The 21703-nt window shown below is 47.1% G+C and overlaps 1 protein-coding gene and 1 long non-coding RNA gene across 4 annotated transcripts in view; one reads left to right on the top strand and one right to left on the bottom strand.

Annotated features, from left to right (window-relative positions):
- grap2a (GRB2 related adaptor protein 2a) overlaps positions 1-21703 on the top strand; it is a 68683-nt gene that overhangs the window by 5280 nt on the left and 41700 nt on the right. The gene's annotated exons all lie outside the window — the stretch shown is intronic.
- Positions 1444-21703, bottom strand: part of LOC132206547 (uncharacterized) — a 65527-nt gene continuing 45267 nt past the window's right edge. Inside the window, exon 3 of one of the 2 annotated variants that reach the window (XR_009443028.1) lies at positions 1444-1681. This is a non-coding gene — a long non-coding RNA (uncharacterized LOC132206547). Of the gene's footprint in view, positions 1682-13097; positions 13904-21703 lie in introns of those variants that run through there. The other variant, XR_009443029.1, reaches the window with a different exon arrangement.

Raw genomic sequence — 21703 nt, 5'->3', positions numbered from 1 at the left:
CATTCAGTTAAGAGAAACTCTGCTTTGTCAGTCAAAAGTAAATGTGACCAGTAAATGTCAGTGATACACACAAAGACTGGCCATGTGATAAAAGGCTCAGCGCAGTGCTGAGCGAATGTGCACTGAGAGTTGGGGATACCACTCAACAACTGTTCGTCTGCCATCGACAGTGGTACATTGCATAGAGCATTGATCTCTCAGCCAGATGTTATGGGTTCTCAGCTCAGAGACTTGTACATCAAAATCTAGATGGACATGCATGTTACAAGATTGAGGGCATGCTGCACTGTCAGAGGGACTGTCTTTCGGATGAGTTGTTAAACAGAGGTTCTGCTTTGTTTTATCCACTGGACGAATGTGGACATCACTGACTGTACTGGCATTTACTGCCCATCCCTAGTTGCCCCTGGAGAAGGTGGCGGTGAGCAGCATTCTTGAACAGTTGCGGTCCATATGCTATAGATTTTGACCCAGCAACAGTGAATGAACAGCAATACATTTCCAAGTCAGGATGGTGAGGGGCTTGAAGAGGAATTTGAAGGTGTTGCTGGTGTTCCCATGTATTGGCTGCCCTGCAGCGAATAACTCCCCTCCTCACTCCCCAAAGCCTGTCCACCAAGGCACAAGTCAGGAGTGTGATGGAGTACTCCCCACTTACCTGGATGGGGGCAGCCCCAACAACACTTGAGAAGCTCAATGCCATCCAGGACAAAGCAGCCGCTTGATGGGCACCACATCCACAAACATCCCACTCCCCGCCCCCACCAACACTCAGTAGCAGCAGTGTGTACCATCTACAAGATGCCCTGCCGAAGCTCACCAAAGATCCTTAGACAGCACCTTCCAAACCCACAACCACTTCCATCTAGAAGGACACGGGCAGCAGATACATGGGAACACCACCCCCTGAAAGTTCCTGTCCAAGTCACTCACCCTCCTGACTTGGAAATATATTGCCGTTCCTTCAGTGTCAGAATCCTGGAACTCCAGCCCCCCACCTGACGGCACTGTTGGTCAACCTGTAGCATATAGATTGTAGCAGCTCAAGAAGGCAACTCACCCCCATCTTCTCAAGGGCAATCAGGAACAAGTGATAAATATTTGACCATTCAACAACGCCCATGTCCCACAAGGGAATTAAAAACACCTAATTCTAATAGATAGAAGTAGTTGTGAGTTTGGAAGGTGCTGTCGAGGGTGCCTTGGTAATTTCTGCAGGACATTTGTAGATCATACACACTGCTCCTACTGAGCGTCGGTGGGGGAGGGAGTGAGATCCTTGTGGATGTGGTGCCAATCAAGCGGCTGCTTTGTCCTGGATGGTGTCAAGCTTCTTGAGTGTTTTTGGGGCTGCCCCCATCCAGGCAAGTGGGGAGTATTCCATCACACTCCTGACTTGTGCCTTGTAGATGGTGGGACAGGCTTTGGGTAGTCGGGAGGTGGGTTAGACACTGCAAGATTCCTAATCTCTGAGCTGCTCTTCTAGCCATTGTATTTATATGGCTAGTCCATTGGTAACCCCCAGGATATTGATAGTGGGGAATTCAGTGATGGTAACACCATTGAATGTCCAAGGGGCGGTGTTTAGGTTGTGTCTTATTGGGAATGGTTGTAGCTTGGCATTTGTCTGTCATGAATGTTATTTGCCACTTGTATTTCCAAGTCTGGATATTATTCAGGTCTAAAAGAAAAAAAGAAATTGCTTGAGAGACTTGGCAGGTCTGGTAGCATCTGTGGAGAGAAAACAGAAAAAGTTAACATTTCCTTCCTCATTGCACACAAGACTCTTCATGTACTGAAGCAGTCAACGTGCAAATGCAACAAGAGCCGACCCATTGTCAGCTAAAACAGAGATAAAGATATTTCAAAAGTAATTGGCAATCAATGCCCAGGCAATGGGGAATTGTTACAAACTTGCCTCACGGTCACTGTCCAGGTCTCGTTGCGTTTGTACATGGACTGCTTCAGTAACTGAGGAGTTGTGAATGGTGCTGAACATTGTGCAGTCATCAGTGAACATCCCCACTTCTGACCATATAATGGAGGGATGGTCATTGATGAAGCAGCTGAAGATGGGTGGGCCTCGGACACTACCCTGAGGAACTCCTACAGGGATGTCATGGAACTGAGAAACCTGACTTCCAACAACTACAACAATCCTCTCTTGTGCTAGATACAACTCTTACGATTGCCCTCTCGTTACTGTGCAAATTTTTCTATGCAACTTGCAAATTGCAGCACATTTTGCTGAAAATGTCACTTAGGTTTACATACTCCAACAGGTTCTCAGTGTCTGAGAATGGACAGTGGGAAATATTGTGGTTAAACCAGACCTGCCTGGCAAAAAAATCTCGAGCATGAACAAATCTATGTTATTATTGTATCGTTAGAACTTTCCAAGATAAATGCCCTTGGAGTGATGGTAGTGTAGTAGCAATATAATGGGTTGAGTAATCCAGAACACCAATCCAACGTTCTGGGAACATGAGTTCAAATCCAACCACAGCAGATGGTGAAATTTGAACCCAATAAAAATCTGGAATCAAAAGCCAGTCTAATGGTGGCTGTAATTGTGATTAAAACACCATCGAGTTCATTAATGCCTCGAAGGCAAGTCAATTTTGCCTATGTGTGACTCCAGGCACACAGTGTTGTAGCTGCCTTTGGGAACAGTCAAGAGAGCGAATCAGATCGAGGAAAATTCGGGATAGATGATGAATGTTGCCCTAGTCAGTAATACACATCTACAAGGAAAGAATGATGTTTCAAATTTCCCCGATAATGCATATCAAATAATTGCTGTATATTTCGCTCTGTCACTAAAGTGTGATGGATGGAAAACAAGTGAAACTGCTTCAGTGAAGTTGATAACGCTACAACTAGAGGTAACACACCTGCTCTTACTCAGATTCTCCCGAGAGGGCAAATGGGGGCTTCGAATAAATGCCCCATTCAAAAGGCAGCATTTGCAGCAGAGCAGCTCTCCCTCACCACTGACCCTCCGACAGTACCCACTCCCTCAGCACTGACCCTCCGACAGCGCCCACTCCCTCACCACTGACCCTCTGACAGTGCCCACTCCCTCACCACTGACCCTCCGACAGTGCCCACTCCCTCAGCACTGACCCTCCGACAGTGCCCACTCCCTCAGCACTGACCCTCCGACAGTGCGCACTCCCTCAGCACTGATCCGCCGACAGTGCGGCACTCCCTCAGCACTGACCCTCCTACAGTGCAGTGCTCTCTCAGCACTGACTCTCCGACAGTGCTGCACTCCCTCAGCACTGACCCTCTGATAGTGCAGCACTCCCTCAGCGCTGACCCTCCGACAGTGCGGCGCTCCCTCAGCACTGACCCTCTGACAGTGCAGCACTCCCTCAGCACTGACCCTCCGATAGTGCGGCGCTCCCTCAGCACTGACTCTCCGACAGTGCGGCGCTCCCTCAGCACTGACTCTCTGACAGTGTGGCACTCCCTCAGCACTGACCCTCCGACAGTGCGGCGCTCCCTCAGCACTGACTCTCTGACAGTGTGGCACTCCCTCAGCACTGACCCTCCGACAGTGCCCACTCCCATAGCACTGACCCTCCGACAGTGCGGCACTCCCTCAGCACTGACCCTCCGACAGTGCGGCGCTCCCTCAGCACAGACCCTCCGACAGTGCGGCACTCCCTCAGCACTGAGCCTCCGACAGTGCCCACTCTGTCAGCACTGACCCTCCGACAGTGCGGTGCTCCCTCAGCACTGTCCCTCCGACAGTGCCCGCTTCCTCAGCACTGCACTGGGAGTGTCTGGTTGGATTTTTGACTCAGGTCGTGCTGGAGTGGGACTTGTAGTTTCTAATTTCGAAATTACCATCTAATCCTCAACAAAGTTTAAGGAAGTCAGCTGAAATGTGCAAATGGAACAGTTATAAATTGCATTCTTTAGAAGTGCAGAGATTTCTTCTCGTGTCTCGGCAAACATTCATCGCTCAACCATGGCTCTATGGATTAATTCCTGTCATCTCAATGATTGAAGCTTCTTCAGAATCCTCTATCTTGGTGACAGCTGTAAATTGTACCTTCACACGGATTCATTTCGTATCTTCCCATGTGAGTGACTCAGATATAGATTAAATTATGACAGGACAGTGTCACACTGTGTTTTCACTGTAATTACCTGACCTTACTGATCAGCTTCTGTTCAGGGCTCTTTTGAGTTGTCTCTTTTGGAAAGGGTTCGATCAGCTTTCTTGTTTTGAGTTGTTCATCCATTTTATATGTCAGATGTGTATGTATTTTTAGTTGCTCTGTTCCTTATAAACATTTAATGATTTTGCATTAAATGTTTGGAATATATTGATTAAGTGAACTTTGATAGAATTGTACAGTTCGGAAGAGGCCCATCAGCCCATCAAGGCTGTACTGCCGAAACCTCCTTTTGGAAATTCCTTTGTCCGACCATGTTCATGTCACACGATGCCAAACAGAGGAAATGTTGAGGAAATGTTTGTGATGTTACCCCTTGCCATTCACTTTTGAAATACCTACCTCTGTTTCACCTAGCTGTGGGCCAGATACTGGAAAGTGGGCTTAGAATAGCTGGTAGTTTGATGACTGGCACAGATGGGATGGGCCAAATGGCCTCTTTCTGTTCCCTATGATATTCTGTGGTAACTGAAATTGGAGCAGGAGAAGGCTGTTCAGCCCTTTAAGCTTGCTTGACCTTTGAACAAAATTGCGGCTAATTTTTGACGGTTTTCGCATAGCCCTCGAATCGCTCACCATATAACAATCCGCTGATCTCTATATCTTACATCTTCAGTGACTGAACACCCACAGGGCTCTGTGTTAGGCCATTGGAGAGATCCTCAACATTCTGAAGCCTAAGTAGCTAGCCCTTTATTCTAAAGCTCTGACCCCTAGCCTTAGACATCTGGGCCCCGCATCCACCTTGGCAAACCCCTCAAGTATTTTGTGTGTTTCAGCAGTTACAAATTTCAGGCAATATATGAGCAGAAGCAGAAGAAGCAGCCAGGTGACACCGAGGTAGATATTTCAAAAGCGAATGTCAATCAATGCCAAGGCAAGGGATAAAACCCCCAAACTATCCTGCTCTGTCATTCAGTAAGACCTCTAGCTGATCATGGTATCCTCAAATCCATTCTTCCACCGTACCTGGTTCACCAAGAATTAATCTACCTCCACCTTTAAAACGTTCAAAAACTCCACTTACACTGCCTTTTGACAAGGAAAGTTCCAAACACCAAAAGAAAAAATATTTCTCCCAGTTTCTGTTTTGAATAGGCGACATCTGAGTTTCGAACAGTGACCCCTTAGTCTTCAATTCTCCCACAAGAGGAACCATCCTCTCCGCATCCACCCCTCAGGCTCTCTCTGTTTCAATCAGGTCACCTCTAAATCTTCTAAATCCCAGCGGGTACAAGTCTGAACCCTGTCCAATCTTTCCTAAAAAGACAATTCCCTATTCCATGCCTAAGTCTGGCTAACCTCCTTTGGGACAATATTGTTCAATTTATCTTAATTTCTGCCCATGGAACATCCTTCATCAATCCAGAGAATGTCTGTTATTCTCCCTGCAAGGTTAATCTATCCTTCCTTTAGAAATAAGGAGGATTTGCATTTGCATAGCACTTTTCAGTAACATCGGAAGTCTCCAGAGTGCTCAGTGGTAGAGTTCTATAGCACAGAAACAGGCTCTTTGATTTGTCACGTTTGCCCTGGTAAAAATAACCAGCAAACTACTTTAATCCCATTTTCCAGCTTGGCCCATAGTCTTATAAGTCTTGGCAGTGCAAATGCTCATCTAAATACTGCTTAATTTAATCATACTAAATGCGCAAACTCCCACTAATGGCAAAATGATAATGGTCAGATTAAGATAACACAGTGTGGAGCCGGAGGAACGCAATGGGCCAGGCAGCATCAGAGGAGGAGGAAAGCTGACGTTTCAGGTCATGAATCTACTTCAGAAAAACGTTTGTGCTCCCCTGATACTGCCCGACCTGCTGTGTTCCTGCAGCTCCACACTGTGTTATCTCTGACTCCAGCATCCGCAGTTCTGACTATCGTGGATGATCAGACAAATGTGTTTCTTGGTGATTGTTTTGAAGACCAGGGTCAAAATTCAGGCCCTTCTTTGAAACAGCGTCATAGGGTTTTTCCATCCAAACAGGTAGATAGGCCTCGGCTTAATCTCTCAAACTATGTGCAGTGTTCAGGTGTGGCCTACTGCAAGGCCCTGTACGATTGCAGCATTAATTTTTCAGTCCGATCTTTCAATCCCTTTGCAAGAAATACTTGCATGTCATTTGCTTTCTTAATAGGTTACCATACCTGCATACTAAATTCCTGAGATTCGTATGCAAGAGCAATCAGTTCCCTCCGAACAATAACATTGCTTACCGTTTGAAAACTTTTTGCTTTTATGTCCCAAGTGTATAACTTTGCAGTTTCCCTCCACAACCATTTAAGCTGTCCATATCCATTGACAGCAGGAACTGCAGATGCTGGAGAATCTGAGATAACAAGGTGCAGAGCCGGGCGAACACTGCAGGCCAAGCAGCATCAGAGGAGCAGGAAGGCTGATGTTTTGGGTCTAGACCCTTCTTCAGAAAATCTGATTTTCTGAAGAAGGGTCTCGGCCCGAAACGTCAGCTTTCCTGCTCCTCTGATGCTGCTTGGCCTGCAGTGTTTGTCCGGCTCTGCACTTTGTTATCTCATATCCATTGACAATCTGCTTTCCCACTTAATTTTTTTACTGTCATCAGATTTGGGTACATTACTCCCACCCCCTCATGGGGGTCACTGATACAGATTACCAATTGTAAATTCCTGAAGCACAAGCTCAAATTGTTTCTTAATTACAGGCTCCATTCTGCCCAAAAGTCCATTTGCTGCTGATGCTGCTTCCTGATCGATATTCCTTGGTCTTTCCACTTCAGTTTAGTCCCCAAGTCTACTTCAGGCAGAAAGGGTTCTTGTGGTACAGTGGTAATGGCCCTGCCTCTGGACCAGGTGGCCTGGGTTTAAGTCCAACCTGCTTCAGAGGTGTGTGGTGACACACCTGAACAGGCCAGTTACGCAAATATAAGGGTCTAAGGAAACATCAGCTTTCCTGCTCCTCTGAGGCTGCTTGGCCTGCTGTGTTCATCCAGCTCTACACCTTGTTATCTCAGATTCTCTAGCATCTGCAGTTCCTACTATCTCTATGAAAATATCTACCGCAGCCAAATAGGAAGCTGCACTGTTGCTAATATTCTGACCCACATACTACGGCTAATCTTATTCCCACTCACTATTTTCCGTCCATTAAACAGCACTCTATCAAAAAAAGGGGCAACAGCAGAAGTTGCTGGGAAAGCTCAGCAGGCCTGGTAGCATCTGTGGAGAGAGATTTTGGATCGGGTGACCCTTCCTCAGAACATGGTAACTTCAGACAGTCTCTTTGTTGGGTACATGGTACCCATAACTCTTTCTCCGGTAATCCTCAGGTCTTTTGGCTTTTTAAGGAAAAGGGGGTTTGGTTAGCTCAGTTGGCTGGACAGCTGCTTTCCGATGCAGTGTGATACCAACTGTGTGGGTCCAATAACCACACCGTTTGAAGCTTCCACGAAGAACCCTCCTTCTCAACCTCCCACCCAACTTCCCCATTGCCTGAGGCGCACAGACCCTCAGGTTAAAACATCACCACTTGTGTCTCTCTCCAATGAGAGAGCAGCCTTTTCATCTGGTTGGACCATGACAACTTTAAATAAATGTACTATCCTAATTATAAGAGGCGTAATTTAGTGCAATAGCCCCTTGTGCAACATCTGGTCAAATACTTTTTGAAAATGAAAATACACTACAACAACAGGTTACTCTTTAATTATGCTGCTCGTTACAACATTAACAGTTTAAACAGTTTTGTCAAAATCCAGTTTCTCTCACACAAATCCTCTGAATAATATTGTGATTTTAAGGGGAGGCAATGACCTAGTGGTATTATCAATGGATTGTTAATCCAAAGACCCAGGGACTGTTCTAGGGGATCTGGGTCCAAATCTCACCAGAGGAGATGGAGGAATCTGAATTCAAAAAGGAGAAATCTGGAATTAAGAATCTACCAATGACCGTGAATCCAGTGTCGATTGTTGGAAAAGCCCATCTGGTTCACTAATGTCCTTTAAGAAGGGGAACTGCCATCCTTACGTGGCCTGGCCTACATGTGACTCCAGACCCATAGCAATGTGGTTGACTCTTAACTGCCCTCTGGGCAACTAGGGATAGGCAACAAATGCTGCTTAGCCAGTGATGTCCTCATCCCATGAATGAATGTAAAAACCGCTTAGGACAGATGCAAAGTATTTAATTCAAAGCCAATGGCATTTCTTTATCCTGTATTATCATTTTCCTCGTCTCTACCTGTAAGAGACCCACATTTACATTTGTTCTTCTGTTATGCATGGCGATAGAAACTCTTTGAATTTGTTTCTTACTAGTTTACTCTCATATTCTATACACCCTCTCTTTGTCAATTTCCCTTTGCTGGATTATAAATACCTTTCCAATGCTCAGACTTTACTACTTTTCCTGGCAAGCTTCAAGACTTGTACTTTGAATCAAACTGAGCCCGTAAGAGACTCAGCAAGTAAGTCACAAGAAGAAAAAGATCGGTGAAAACAAACAGAGGTCCCTTAAATTCCAACGCACGAGAATCAATAACGGACCAATTATAAACAATTAGTTTAGTTCTGTCTTTGCAGAAAGAGATGCAAATAATTTCTCAGAAATGTGAGAGAAACAAGAGGTCTGTTGAGAAGGAGGAAGTGGAGGTTAGTATCAGTAAAAACATAGTGCAGGAAAACTGAGGGAACACAGTGTGGAGCTGGAGGAACACAGCAGGACAGGCAGCATCAGAGGAGCAGGAAAGCTGACGTTTCGGATCAGAACCTGTGTTAGCTCTGTGTATAACTATGTTATCCCTGACTCCTGCATCCGCAGTTCTTACTAAGTCTGTGCTGGAGAACTTAATGGCACTGCAAACTGATAAATCCACAGGACCTGATGGTATACATTCCAGGATAGTAAAGGTGGTGGCCGTGGAAATAGTGGATTTAGTGTTGGCATCTTCCAAAATTCTGCAGATTCTGGAACAAACTGAGGAGATTGGAGGGTGACCATCACCCACTGTTTTGAGAAAGAGATAGGGGAATATCCGAAATTACGGGCTGGTTAGCCTAACATCAGTTATAGGGGAAATGCTAGAGTCTATAATACACCAGGTCCTTGATAACTGTGGCAAGTGGGGGCACAGACATACAGAGAGCACTATAAGAGAAGCTCCGTCCCTGCAATTTGGGGCCTGCCAATTAGGAAAGAAAATAATTATGCCTTGCGCTGGCCTTGTAACTACAAGGCCTCCTGGGTGGTGATAACGCAGTGTGGAGCCCATTTCTGAAGGAGGGTCCTGACCTGAAACATCAACTTTCCTGCTCCCCTGATACTGCCCGGCCTGCTGTGTTCCTCCAGTTCCACACTGTGTTATCTCTGGCTCCAGCATCCACAGTTCCTACTATCTCTCCTGGGTAGTGAGTTTATGTATATTGAGGAGTGAGTGTGAAGGATGTGGTAACAGGATATGTAGAAAATGCCAACAGGATTACACAAGGTCAGCCTGGATTTATGAAGGGAAAGTCATTATTGACAAACCTACTGGAGTTTTTCTGAAGATGTAACTAGTTGACTAGATGATGGAGAATCAGTAGATAGAGTGTATTTGGATTAACATAAAGCTATTGACAGGGCCCCCAGTAAGAGGTTTTAGTGAAAGGTTAAAGCAGAGGGGATTGAGGATGGTAGGATTGTGAGTTGTTCAGCAAACAGGAAACAGAAAGTAGGAAAAAGAGGTCATTTTTGGAGTGGAAGAAGGTGACAAGTAAGATACCAGATGAAGCAGCACTTGGGCCCCAGTTACAGATCAACAATTCGGATGAGAGAATGAAATGTAATATTTCCAAATTTGCTGATAATACAAAAACTAGGTAAAATTGTGAGCAGTGAGGAGGATATAAAAAGGCTTCAAGTTGAGTGAATGAGCAAATACATGAGCCAGACATGGTATAAATTCCATAGCATCCGGAGATGTGCTTGCTAGGTGGGTTAGCCATGGGAAATGCAGGGTTACAGTGTTGGGAGTGTGCTCTTAGGAGGGTCATTATGGACTTGATGGGCTGATTCCACACTGTAGGGATTCTGTGGAAGTTCTATAATGTACACAAGTGTAAAGATATTCACTTGGTATGAGAAACAGAAAGGATGTATTATTTAAATGATGATGGATTAGAAAATGTCGATGTACAAAGTGATCTGGGGGGTGTCAGTATACACCAGTCACTGTCAGCAAGCAGCAGGTGTAGTAAACAGTTAGGATCACACGTGGTGTACAGGAGGGTTTGAGTACAGGAGCAGAGATGCCTTACTGCAGCTGTACAGGGCCCTTGGTGAGACCACACCTGGAGTATTGTGTGCAGTTTTGGTCTCCTTACCCAAGAATGGTTATACCGACCACTGAGAGAGTGTAGGGAAACCTCACCAGGCTGCTTTCTGAGACGGTACGTAGGTCACATGAGAAGAGATTGGGTCAACTGGGTCTGTATTCACTGGAGTTTTGAGGAATGAGGGGATCAGATTGAAACTCTTCAAATTCTGCCAGGGCTGCACAGACTGGAGGCAGTGATAATGTTTCCCCAGTGGGTGGGGCTTGGGGTTTGACAACAAGGGGCCACACACTGAGGACACAGGGCAGGCCATTTCAGACTGAGATGAGGAGAAATGTCTTCACTCTGAGGGTGGTGAGCCTGTGGAAATCTCTCCCATGGGCTGGTTGTGGAGGTCGGGTCACTGAATATGTCTAAGAAAGAATGAGATAGATTTCTATAAACTAAAAGGATATGGGGACCGTGCGGGAGCATGGCATTGAGATAGAGAATCAGCCACAATCATACTGACTGGTGAAGTAAGGTCAATGGGCTGAATGGACTATTTCTGCTCCTACTATCTGTGTGTTTGCTAATATCTGTATCCTGTATTGTTAATCACAGCTTCACGTGAGATTTTTATTCTTTAAGGGAATGTATATATGTTGTAAATTATGAATTACTTATTTTAGTGTCAGCTATTCTTTATGTACTTTGATAGGTGTATCAGGAAACTTAAAACATGAACTAACTCGTGCCACATCCCTACATGGCAGGTGTAAGATCCTAGTTTTGGACTTATCCAGATCACCGTCACACTCAATGTAAAATTCTATTTGAATATGACCAGCATCACCTTCGGGACTCCTTTACACCCGGTTTAATCCTTTCTCATTACCACCATCAGCCTGCACATATGGTTCGAAATTGTTGTTAAATTGTAGCTGCAGGTGTCCTCTAAATGATGTTAAAGATATGTGGCTTAATTATTGTACCCTATTCCATTCCGTGTAGCCTTGTGGCAGAATCCAAATCTACGGCTCCCTAAACCTAAAATAGGCATCAATAAATCCAGTACTGAATTGAGAATCCAAGATAATAAAGTGTGAAGCTGGATGAACACAGCAGGCCAAGCAGCCTCTCTCTGATGAATGGTCTAGGCCCGAAACGTCAGCTTTTGTGCTCCTGAGATGCTGCTTGGCCTGCTGTGTTCATCCAGCTCCACACTTTATTATCTTCGATTCTCCAGCATCTGCAGTTCCCATTATCACTGATTTGAGAATCGACTATTTACCCAGACAGTGGTGAGAATGTGAGACTGTCGCTGTAGAGCCATGCAGCTTGGAAATAGACACTTGGGTCCAACTCATCCATGTCAACCAAGTATCCCAAACTAAACTAGTCCCATCTGCCTGCATTTGGCCCATATCTCTCTAAACCTTTCCAATTCATGTACCTGTCCAAATGTCTTTTAAATGTTGTAACAGTACCTGCATTTGCCACTTCCTCTGGCAGTTCATTGCGTGTACTAGCCATCCTCCATGTGAAAAAGTTGCCCCTCAGGTCCCTTTAAAATCTTTCTCCTCTCACCTTAAAATTACACCCTCTAGTTTTGAACTCCCCCCATCCTAGGGGAAAGATCTTTGTTATTCACCTTATCACTGTTCCTCATGATTTTGTAAACCTCTTAAAGGTCATCCCTCAACTTCCTACACTGCAATGAAAAGAGTCTCAGATTATCCAGCCTCTTATAATATAAACCGTCCAGTCCCAAAAACACCCTGGTAAATCTTTTCTGCACCCTCTCCAATTCAATAATATCCTTCCCATAACAGTATGACCAGAACTGCACACATTACTCCAAAAGTGGCCTCACCGATGCTCCATACAACTGAGACATGGCGTCCCAACTCCTAAACTCAGTGATCTGGGCAATGAAGGCAAGCCCTGCTAAACATCTTCTTAACTGAGAGATAGTGGGAAGTGCAGATGCTGGAGAATCTGAGATAACAAGGTGTAGAGCTGGATGAACACAGCAGGCCAAGAAGCATCAGAGGAGCAGGAAAGTCAACGTTTCAGCACTAGATCCGTCTTCAGAAATTTCTGAAGAAGGGCCTAGGCCCGAAACGTTAACCTTCCTGCTCCTCTGATGCTGCTTGGCCTGCTGTGTTCATCCAGCTCTACACCTTGTTATCTCAGATTCTTAACCAACCTGTTTAGAAAGAGCAAAGAACATCCTGCTAACCTGTGACACAACTTTCAAAGAATTATGCACCTGAACACCGAGACCACTCATGAATGGTAGAGACACATTTCAGGGGATACTGGATAAGTGTGGAGAGAGAGAAATATGTTGATAGGGATGAGACTGAGTGATTTGGAGGAAATTACTCTACCACAGCATAGAGCTGATGGGCTGAACAATCTCTTTCTATGCTGTATACACAATCATATTGTAAGAGGAAGACTTAGTAATTTTACAGAAGGAAGGAACTTGATCCCTGTTTAATTTTAGAATTTCAGAATTGGCAGCAGCAACATTGAATCAGCTTCTGTGGCCTGCTATTTTAATGATTGATTGTGTAACAGGCCACAACATTTAAAATTCTTGTTAAAAAGAAAGAAGCATGTGCAGGAATCAAATAACCAGCTTACGTGTAACTTCCTCCACTTAGCATTACAAAACCTACAGTTCACAGTTGGGAACTGTGTTTTACACCCATGCACAATTCATGTCCCGTTTTACAATTGCTGCTGTTACTTGACACTATTGTATCTGTCAGGCTTAATAAGTTGCCTCTTCCTCATATGATGTCCTGCTTACTTCCTACTGTGCCTTCTCAAGGCGGTGAATTTTGCCAGGGTGACAAGTGGGATTTGTCCTTCACGTGTGTCAGGAGAGCAAGAGCCAGTAGCTATTTGACCATGATGGGCATCACAGTCGAGCTCAAATGAATCAAGGAACTGTGGATGCTGGAAATCTGAAAGAAAAAGACTCAGAGAATTTTGGAGAAACTCAGCAGGTTTGGCAGTGCCCGTAGACAGAGAGAGGCAGAGTTAACATGTCGAGCCCAGGGTTGTGAAGGAGAGTCCCGTCCGGCTTGAAATGTTAATTCTGTTCCTCTCTGCTGCCAGACCTGCTGAATTTCTCCGACATTCTCTGTGCCAGTTTCAGATTTTCAGCATCCGCAAGATTTTGCTTTTCTTCAACCGTATCTATTGGAATTTAGGAGAAGGAGAGGGGATCTTATGAAACAGATAACATTCAGAAGGGTCTCGGCCCGAAACGCCAGCTTTGGTGGTCCTGAGATGCTGCTTTGCCTGCTGTGTTCATCCAGCTCCACACTTTGTTATCTCGGATTCTCCAGCATCTGCAGTTCCCGTTATCTCTGATACAACATTCAGAAGGGACTTGACAGAGTGCAGTCTGACAGGGGACATCTAGAAACAGAAACACAGCTTTAAAAAGGAATATCACGTTTAAGATGGAGATAAAGAATTTCTCCACTCAACAGAGTTGTTCGTCTTAGGGATTCTCTTTCACAAAGTCACTGAGTATATCCTAAGCTGAGTCAGACAGAGTTTGGATTGAGGAGAGAATTGGTGGTTAATGGGGGGGCAGGCAGGAAAGCAAAGGTGAGGTCACAACCAGATCTATGTTTGAACTCCACACAGTCCCAGTTGACGGAAACCGGAGCTCCATCTCAGAGTCCTGAGCTGCCTTGTGGTGGGATCCTCACCTTCGGTGGCTGAGGAACTCCTCCCTGCTCCCGTTATGGGATCCAGTAATCCTGTTCCTACAGTATTAGCCTCATCCTGGTGTCTGACACCCCCTGTTATCCCCCCGTCCCCCAAACTAACTGTCCCCTCCCCACCCCCACCAGCGGTGATGAATGTGGAGGGACTCCACATCTCAATATGTCACACTGTTCCTGGGGCTGATAATCCCCACAGTGTTTCCCACTTCTCTGCATTAGACCCGCGAAGCAGGCCATTTTCCACAAACCAAAACGGGTAAGCTTTCAGTTTGAGATTTCTCATAAATATCATTGCTCAGGGTTTTCGATGATAAGCTGGATTTCGAGTGTATTTGGGTCAATGAACAAGCCTCAAGATCACCTACATCTGCCTCTGTAACATTTCCCCGCTCTGGCCTGGTCACATTGCGTACACCTGCCACCTCTCCCACCTTATCTACTCCAATGCCCACCTGACCTGCCTTCCAGCTTCCACCGTTGTCAAAGCTCAGCTGGTGTTCATAATCCACACAATCTCCTGCCCAGCCATCATCTCTGCACTCCCTGCTCCATGTCTGCTTCCAAAACCTCACTATGGAAACACTGATTCTTCTGCCCCAGTCTCACCATGGCCTTGCTACTCCCATCTTTTGCCTCTCTAGCCCCATGACCCTCGGTGAACTCTACATCTTCAACTGATTTGGTGCTAACCGCTCATTGTAGGGCCGTGCATGGGGTGGCATGGTGGCTCAGAGAGTGGCACCGTGGCTCACAGGGTAGCACAGTGGCTCACAGGGTGGCATGGTGGCTCACAGGGTGGCACGGTGGCTCAGAGGGTGGCATGGTGGCTCAGAGGGTGGCACGGTCGCTCAGAGGATAGCACTGTGGCTCCCAGGGTGGCACAGTGGCTCCCAGGGTGGCACAGTGGTTCACAGGGTGGTATGGTGGCTCAGAGGGTAGCACAGTGCCTCCCAGGGTGGCACAGTGGTTCACAGGGTGGCACAGTGGCTCAGAGGGTGGCACGGTGACTCACAGGGTGGCACGGTGGCTCAGAGGGTGGCACGGTGGCTCACAGGGTGGCACGGTGGCTCAGAGAGTGGCACGGTGGCTCAGAGGTTTATAAAATCATGAGGGGCATGGATAGGGTGAATAGCCACAGTCTTTTCCCTCAGGGTCAGGGGAGTCCAAAACTAGAGAGGCCTAGGTTTAAGGTGGGAGGGGAAAGATTAAGAAAAAACCTGTGGGGTATCTTTTTCACACAGAGGGTGGAGCGTGTATGGAGTGAGCTGCCAGAGGAAGTGGTGGAGGCTGGTACAATTACAGCATTTAAAAGGCATCTGGATGGGGACATGAATAGGAAGGGTTTAGAGGGATATGGGCCAAATGCTGGCAAGTGGGACCAGGTCAGATTGGCATTAGGGCTAGGGTTAGGGTTAGGATTAAGGAGGAAGCGTGGATGAGTTGGACCGAAGGGTCTGTTTCCACTCTCTATGACTCGAATGCGATGACTGTAAATGCAAGTGGTTGTTGATAATGGTCGTTAATTTTCAACGCCTAAAGCAATCAAAATACAGATTGTAAGGTACAGCAAGATGAAATAGAGTGATTTTCTGTATTTCCATCCGTTGTCAGATTTACGAGCAGTGGAGGTTGATTGATGGTCTGATGGCACTGAGCAGGTTACCATTTGGATCCTACCTTCAACCATAAGATTACTGAGCGAGTCATCTGGTTAAATGCTGTTGGTTGTGGAAGGTGGCCAGTTCATGAGACAGGCAATTATGGGGCAGAGACGAGCAACTAGAGGTAACACACCTGCTCTTACTCAGATTCTCCCGAGAGGGCAAATGGGGGCCTCGCATAAACGCCCCATTCAAAAGGCAGCATTTGCAGCAGAGCAGCTCTCCCTCACCACTGACCCTCTGACAGTACCCACTCCCTCAGCACTGACCCTCCGACAGTGCCCACTCCCTCAGCACTGACCCTCCGACAGTGCCCCCTCCCTCACCACTGACCCTCCGACAGTGCGGCGCTCCTCAGTACTGACCCTCCGACAATGTGGCACTCCCTCAGCATTGACCCTCCGACAGTGCGGCGCTCCCTCAGCACTGACCCTCCGATAGTGCCCACTCCCTCAGCACTGACCCTCCAACGTTGCGGTGCTCCCTCAGCACTGACCCTCTGACAGTGCCCGCTCCCTCAGCACTGACCCACCAACAGTGCGGCGCTCCTCAGCATTGACCCTCCGACAGTGCCCACTCCCTCAGCACTGACCCTCCAACAGTGCCCACTCCCTCAGCACTGACCCTCTGACAGTGCGGCACTCCCTCAGCACTGACCCTCCGACAGTGCCCACTCCCTCAGCACTGACCCTCCGACAGTGCCCCCTCCCTCACCACTGACCCTCCGACAGTGCGGCGCTCCTCAGCACTGACCCTCCGACAGTGCGGCGCTCCCTCAGCACTGACCCTCCGACAGTGCCCACTCCCTCACCACTGACCCTCTGACTGTACGGCGCTCCTCAGCACTGACCCTCCGACAGTGCGGCGCTCCCTCGGCACTGACCCTCCGACAGTGCCCACTCCCTCACCACTGACCCTCTGACTGTGCGGCGCTCCTCAGCACTGACCCTCCAACAATGTGGCACTCCCTCAGCATTGACCCTCCGACAGTGTGACGCTCCCTCAGCACTGACCCTCCGACAGTGCGGTGCTCCATCAGCCCTGACCCTCCGACAGTGCGGCGCTCCCTCTGCACTGACCCTCCGACAGTGCGCCGCTCCCTCAGCATTGACCCTCTGACAGTGCGGCGCTCCCTCAGCACTGACCTTCCGACAGTGCGGTGCTCCATCAGCCCTGACCCTCCGACAGTGCGGCGCTCCCTCTGCACTGACCCTCCGACAGTGCGCCGCTCCCTCAGCATTGACCCTCTGACAGTGCGGCGCTCCCTCAGCACTGACCTTCCGACAGTGCCCACTCCCTCAGCATTGACCCTCCAACAGTGCCCCCTCCGTCAGCTCTGACCCTCTGACAGTGCGGCCCTCCCTCAGCACTGACCCTCTGACAGCACGGCGCTCCCACAGCACTGACCCTCCGACAATGTGGCACTCCCTCAGCACTGACCCTCCGACAGTGCGGCGCTCCCTCAGCTCTGACCCTCCAACAGTGCCCCCTCCCTCAGCACTGACTCTCTGAGGGAATGCTGCAGTGTTAGGGCATTGACTTTCAAATGACAATAACTTTGTATAAAACAAGCAGCCCATTCTGTCGCCCCTGTGCATTACTCTGTATCTAACCCTGTGCATTACTCTGTATCTGACCCTGTGCATTACTCTGTATCTAACCCTGTGCATTACTCTGTATCTAACCCTGTGCATTACTCTGTATCTGACCCTGTGCATTACTCTGTATCTGACCCTGTGCATTACTCTGTATCTAACCCTGTGCATTACTCTGTATCTGACCCTATGCATTAGTCTGTATCTAACCCTGTGCATTACTCTGTATCTGACCCTGTGCATTACTCTGGATCTAACCCTGTGCATTACTCTGTATCTGACCCTGTGCATTACTCTGTATCTAACCCTGTGCATTACTCTGTATCTAACCCTGTGCATTACTCTGTATCTGACCCTGTGCATTACTCTGTATCTAACCCTGTGCATTACTCTGTATCTGACCCTGTGCATTACTCTGTATCTAACCCTGTGCATTACTCTGTATCTGACCCTGTGCATTACTCTGTATCTAACCCTGTGCATTACTCTGTATCTGACCCTGTGCATTACTCTGTATCTAACCCTGTGCATTACTCTGTATCTGACCCTGTGCATTACTCTGTATCTAACCCTGTGCATTACTCTGTATCTAACCCTGTGCATTACTCTGTATCTAACCCTGTGCATTACTCTGTATCTAACCCTGTGCATTACTCTGTATCTAACCCTGTGCATTACTCTGTATCTGACCCTGTGCATTACTCTGTATCTAACCCTGTGCATTACTCTGTATCTGACCCTGTGCATTACTCTGTATCTGACCCTGTGCATTACTCTGTATCTGACCCTGTGCATTACTCTGTATCTAACCCTGTGCATTACTCTGTATCTGACCCTGTGCATTACTCTGGATCTAACCCTGTGCATTAGTCTGAATCTGACCCTGTGCATTACTCTGTTTCTAACCCTGTGCATTACTCTGTATCTAACCCTGTGCATTACTCTGTATCTAACCCTGTGCTGTCCCTGTCGTGCAGTATCTTTTGCTTCTTTGTGTTGACACCAGTGGCCAGGCCCATATTTGTTGCCTATTTCTAGGTTCGCCTTAAACCAAGTGACTTACTGGGGCCATTTGGGAGGGCAGTTAAGAGTCAACCACATTGCTGTGGGTCTGGAGTCACGTGTCAGCCAGACTACGTAAGGGTGGCAGTTTCCTTCCCTAAAGGGCATTAGTGACCCAGATGGACCTCTACCAAAATTGATGGTTGTTTTGGGTTCACCCTTAATGAGACAATTCTTTGGATTCCAGATTTGTTTCTCAATTGAATTTATGTTTCCACTGAAGCCTTTGAACCCATGACGTGACTAGACGTCTAGCCTAGCCATGTTACTCCTGCCTACCTTCTCCCCTTAAATTTGATGGGAACTGTGTAGAGGGAGACTTAACATAAAAAGACCATCTGGCCCCTTGAGCCAGCTCTACCATTCAATAAGACCATTACTGATGTTTTCATGGGCTCAGCTCCAATTACCCAGCAGCTCACCATAACCCTTAATTCCTTTACTGTTCAAAACGCTATCTGTCTTTGCCTTAAAAACATACAATGAGGAAGCCTCAACCCCTTCACTGAGCCCGGAATTCCACAGATTCACAACCCTTTGGGTGAAGAAGTTCCTCCTCAATCAGTCCTCAACCTACTCCCCCAGCTCTAGTTTCTCCCACCAGTGGAAACAACTTCCCTGCTTCTACCTTATCTGTTCCCTTCACTATATTTTATATGTTTCTATAAGATCCTCCCTTCATTCTCCTCAATTCCTTGAAAGCTCAATGCTTAGCTGGGTCAGTTTTCTACATAAATTCTGCAGGCAGAGAAATGATTAACTGGACATAAAATGTTCCTTTGACATTTTGGTATATTTGTGGTCCATTTCCAGTGAAATGTCAAACAGAAGTGTACGTCACCGAGCAAATGTCGAGATAAGGAGCTGCTCTGCGCTATCAGACATGTTTTGCATTTTTTTAAAGCAGATTGATAGGAGACTGTGAAGCTTGACTTTGTTACAGTGGATAATGTGTGAAAAAGATGAGGTCCTGCTGTAGACCAGGCTGCTGGCTGTCTGAGCTGGATGGCAGGGTGATTTGTCACACACACTGATGTGAACCTAGCTGTGAGGAATGGACTAGACAAGCTGAGGATCGACAAGAGAGAGTCTGACTTGGAGAGACATGGTAGGAACTGCAGATGCTGGAGAATCTGAGATAACAAGGTGTAGAGCTGGATGAACACAGCAGGCCAGGCGGACCCGATACGTCAGACTTCCTACTCCTCTGATGCTGCTTGGCCGCTGCATTCATCCAGCTCTACACCTTGTTATCCCAGACTTGGAGAGAATTGTGTGTTGGGGCAGCCTCTTGAACTATCCCAATATATAATGTCTTCCAAGTGAGCTAGTGGTGGTGTACTAGTGATGTCACTCGGCTAATAATGCAGAACGCCAGGCTAATGTTCCGAGAGTGTGGATTCAAATCCCACTGTAACTGATGGTGAGGTTTGAATTCAGTCAAAATCTAATTCAGTTAAAGAGTCCAGCCTAATGTCGCTGTTGTTCAAAACCCCAGCTAGATCGCAAAGGAAAGAAATCTGCCATCTTTACCTGGTCTGACTTACACGTGACTCCAGACCCAGCCAACCCATGAATGAGTTCTATTTAAAAGCACTTGGTGTGTGAGGTCACCATCCCTCTGTCGGTTAGTATAAAGCTTCTGGTCTCCGTTGGGCTGGGTGTGGGCATATCACTCCCATGGGGCCAGGGAGAGAGAAATCCATCCAGGGTTCCACTCAATATCTGTCAGTTCCACCTCCTTGTTAGAGGGGCCAACAGCACAGACAAAGCCCCCTTGGATCTCTGTCACTGGTTGTGGGTTCCAACCTCACCAGGAAGGTTATGAAACTGAATCCAAGAATGCAGTTGATCTGTGGGTTCGCAGTGACCAAAATAATCCTTGAATTTGATGACTAAAACATAGAAACATAGAAAATAGGAGCAGGACTGGGACATTTGACCCTTTGAAGCTATTCTGCCATTCGGTATGATCATGGCTGACCATCCAACTCAGTGCACTGTTCCCGTTTTCTCCCCAAATAACTATATCTGACTCAGAGATTGTAGGAACAGCTGATGCTGGAGTCTGAGACAACACAGTGTGGAGCTGGAGGAATACAGCAGGCCAAGCAGCACCAGAGAAGCAGGAAAGCTGACTTTTCGGGTCCAGACCCTGCTTAAGAAATGGGGGAGAGGGAGGGTCGGTGATAGAAGGTGGATAGTGGAGCAGTATATCTAACTATGTCTAACTCCTGGAAAGCATTCAGTTTTATGGCCTCAACCATTTTCTGTGGTGGAGAATTCCACAGGCTCCCCACTATCTGGGTGAAGGAATTTTCCATTATCTCAGTCTTAAATGGCTTACCCCATATTGTTACACTGTGACCACCTTCCCCCACCCACCACCCGGTTCTGGACTCCCCAGTCATCAGGAACATCCTTCCTTAATTGACAAATAGTCTTTGATGTCCTTCAGAGAGATCTCTGACCCCTGTTGGGTCTAACCAAAAGTTGGCTCCAGTCCTTCATTGCATTGTGTTACCATCATCAGGGAGCACTGGCATCTGCTCTAGGGTCTCCCATGAATGAGGGAAAAGGAGGATTGTGACCGTCGAGGGGTAATATGATGCACACAGACAGACACAAGACCAGGGTGCAGAAGCAGCAGCTCTGCTTGTCGAAGATGGAGGTGATGATAAGAGAGAGCGTGCTGCCAGTTTGTGTGCGCTATCAGATGGTGTCAGGAAGCAGAGACTGAGAGGGAGACAAGGGCAAGGCTTCGGGTGAAGGTAGCACAGCACTGTCTGTGGTCTCGGGCTACACAGGCGCACTGTTGATAATCCTGCACCAGAAGATTCTGAGAAAAATTCTCAGGCTAGAGCTGTCTGTTTGGAGATAAAACTCTGCAAGAAACTGCACAGTCTGACCTTAGACGAATCATATCACATGTGAGGCCATTCAACTTGTAGTAGCTGTGCTGTCCCTTTGTAAGAACACCCTAATTAGCCCATCCCCAAAATGCTGCACCCTTCTCTTTGCCCCCAAAACTCTTTCTTTTGAAAATTTCCATCGAATCTTCTTCCGCTGCCCTTCCAGGGAGTGTGTTCCAGGTCGCAGTAACACACTACGGCCTTGATTTCTTCCCCTCATGTTAAAAGAACCAAAGTTGACACGAACAACATT

Source organism: Stegostoma tigrinum, chromosome 38 (genome assembly GCF_030684315.1).
Source record: "Stegostoma tigrinum isolate sSteTig4 chromosome 38, sSteTig4.hap1, whole genome shotgun sequence".
Classification (NCBI taxonomy): Eukaryota; Metazoa; Chordata; class Chondrichthyes; order Orectolobiformes; family Stegostomatidae; genus Stegostoma; species Stegostoma tigrinum.
This window is presented reverse-complemented; position numbering and strand designations above follow the sequence as displayed.